Source organism: Octopus bimaculoides, chromosome 18 (assembly GCF_046866305.1).
Source record: "Octopus bimaculoides isolate indiv1 chromosome 18, ASM4686630v1, whole genome shotgun sequence".
Lineage (NCBI taxonomy): Eukaryota > Metazoa > Mollusca > Cephalopoda > Octopoda > Octopodidae > Octopus > Octopus bimaculoides.
Window position 1 is genome coordinate 12,999,704 of NC_142945.1, and position 3,351 is coordinate 13,003,054.

Consider the following 3,351-nt stretch of genomic DNA (forward strand, 5'->3'; position numbering starts at 1 on the left):
TATACATACACACATGCATACATATATATATAAATATATATGTATACATACACACACACACACACACACACACATACATACATATATATATATATACATATACGCACACAAATATATATATATCCACGCACGTACACAAAAACAAATAGAAACACATACACACAAAGACATCCGAAATAATATTATCAAAGTTGAATAAAGAGTTAGAGGGGAGTGCGAATGTCATAGAGCGAAAGTTAATTGTCTAAGATTATTTTTTGTGATAAAATAATGGAATTTCTGTGATTATTAGAAACATGTGACGAATTCCCATAATTATCCAAAAGCTAAAGGCATCCCCCCCACACTGTTTTTCGCTTTTCATTCCTATATCATAAAAGTTGTCCATCGGGAGAAATTTCTGGACAAACACAATGTGTGATGTAAAGTATGCGTATACATACCCATACACTCATATATGTATGTATATATGTGTGTGTGTATGTGTGTTCATGCTTGTAGGCATATGTCTATATATATATATATAATAAAGTAAAGTTGTGGAATACCGTACGAGTGGAAATATATATGAAAGAAGGTTTGAAAATGCACTTATTTTTAAAAAATATTTATTTACTTAACCGGTTTCACTTTTTTAGAAAAAGACTTTTGATAATCTTTTTCTAAAAAAGTGAAACCGGTTAAGTAAATAAATATTTTTAAAAAATAAGTGCATTTTCAAACCTTCTTTCATATATATATATAACGATAGCGAGTGGCAGTGTTAAGGAGTCCTTTTTGATGGCTCTAGGTCTGATGAGTTCATTAAACAATATAATCACCAAATATTTCTGTAGCAATATACAACTATACACCCATAGAGACTACGATTTGTAATAGATTATTGCACAGACACAGACGCGCGTGCGCACACGCACACACGTACACACACACACACACGCACACACGCACGTACGCACCCATACACACATACACACATATTTGTGTCTATATGTATCCTTATATATGGATATGCCTCTATATGTATAGATGCATATATAAGGATAGGCCTCTGACAGCTGTTTCTAGAATATCCCAGCTAGTGGAACATCGTGCCGAGTGAAGATTCCACATGTTGAGTATACAGTCATCGGAGAAAGACAAGTTAGACATGTAACGGGGGAAGAAAGTTCCTCATCAATGATAGTTGTGATTCTTTATGTCTAGAAATGGAGGAGAAAACCAATTAAATCCAGTTAAAACGGGTATTCATTAGGTAAATCCATGATCAGAGACAATAATTTGATAGTAATCCATGGCGAGGGAAAATGGATGCTAGCAGTTCCAAACTTGGACAAATACTGATTATTTTTTATTTGCGAGTTTTTATCAAATTTATTAAAATCCTATAAAAGTAGGATACCAATGAAGTGAGTTCGAATCCAGCCGACGTTGTTTTAACGCTACCATCATTGCACCGCTGTCACCAGTGCTGTCGTGAATTTCCTTGAATCAGCCATTTTCCTGCAATTACCTATAAAAAAAAAACCGAATATATAAGTTGTATAGAAGTAGCAACAGTAATGAATATTACTGTGGTTTCTGATTGGAACCTCCAGGTTTCCTGCACTGAGAGAGCCTGGTTAAGAATCTATACAGTTACGTGACATACCCATAGACCTTGCCACTATATCATGACACCAATTAGCATGTTGTAGAGAGTGCTTAAAAACTCAAGGGTTCATAAAACTGACATGATCATTGTAAACAAAATCTGAATTAGATTTTATATTTACTTTTATATTTACTTTAATTTTATGTTCCCCAAAATGCTGACTTGGAAAGTCAAAGTTTTAAGTTTAGTCGATTCTTATTAGCAGACTAACCTATTACTAATGGCTGACTAAAAATTTCCGTATCGCGCTATAAATGGGGCTTTTTCCCGTCAGTTTTAAAACAAAATCAGTTTTTAAAAAGTCAATTCTATGATTTTGATTTTCTAACATCCATGACTGTTTCTAAACATCAATGGCTTCCAAAGCCGAAAATGCTTCGACATTACGCCGAAGACTGGCTTCTAAACTTCAATGGCTCCCAAAGCCTAAAGTGCTTAGACATTATGCCGAAGATTGGCTTCTAAACTTCAATGGCTCCCAAAGCCTAAAGTGCTTAGACATTATGCCGAAGACATAATGAAATCTAAAACAGATTTTCTGTAAACTTCGTTTTGTACTCACCTGATATATTACCAAGTGTTCTGTTGATCTGTCAACTGACCTGATATAACTTCAGCAATCAAGATCAGATCGAGACTATGCAAGACCAGTTCTAATCAAGTTAGATTAGATCTATATCGGTTCCTCGATAGAAATGAGAAATAACCGGCTTTTTATAGCCAAAAGTACCAGGAGTGGGCGAGGCTAAATTTACGTCATGTATGGAATATCTCAAAACTTCTCGATTACAGACACAATATAACGCAATAATATATACTTTAAAGTCTTCCGTTCTTTCCTTTTGTGTTAATACAAAAATAAATGTAATTGTGATGACGTAACAATGGAATACTTTTTTTCTCAAAATGTCGGCGATTTGAAGTATTTATATCTTTGTTCTTCATTCAAGTGTATTAGAGAATAAGAAAATTGAAATATTTTCAAAATTGTATTTATTTACTAGACATTATGGCGTTTTTTATTTTTTCTTTCTTTAAGGTAATATATTATTTGGTTCATAGAATAATACCAAGTATGTTACTGGTGTTTGTTTTATAAACTGTGAAGCAATAGTTATTCAAATCGATATCAGCGAGATTCGAAGAGTAGTACCGATCGAAAACAAAAATAAAATGGAACGTTTCCTCTTTCGTAAATTTCTCCAGTAGTATTAACCACCTGAGGGATATGAGACGCATTCAGCTGAGATTTGAAACCAGGCATCGAACCAACTTATTTCCTGCTGTTCTTTGTTCACTTTTATATATTCTGAGACTATCATATCCAATCAACAACAACAATAAAAATAATTCCTTGCCATAACGTTCCATATATTTGATATGAAGCATAGACAGAGGAGAAAAAAGAGGAAGGAGTAGAGAGCCCAGAGAAAAGCTCGTGTTTCGTTACATGGCCGAAAAATAACTAACCGGAAGTTGGATAGAGATAGAGATTGTGGATTTTGAAGGCAGGAGAGTGCAAAAATGGCTATTGTGTGTGTGAGTGTGTGTGAGAGCGTGTGTTTGTGTGTGTGTGTGTGTTTTGTCTGAGTGTGTGTGTGTGTTAGGAGAGAGAAGAAGAAGAAGAAGAAGAAGAAGAAGAAGAAGAAGAAGAAGAAGAAGAAGAAGAAGAAGAAGAAGAAGAATCATCTTTGTAC

General features: G+C 34.2%; 1 long non-coding RNA gene across 1 annotated transcript; it reads right to left on the reverse strand.

The window, feature by feature from the left end:
- Positions 1 to 1,321: 1,321 nt before the first annotated feature.
- On the reverse strand, positions 1,322 to 2,689 carry LOC106870477 (uncharacterized). The gene is made up of 2 exons (XR_001409529.3): positions 2,217 to 2,689; positions 1,322 to 1,513 (listed from the first exon to the last, which is right to left on the reverse strand). It is a non-coding gene; the product is annotated as an uncharacterized LOC106870477 (long non-coding RNA).
- Between the last annotated feature and the right edge of the window lie 662 nt (positions 2,690 to 3,351).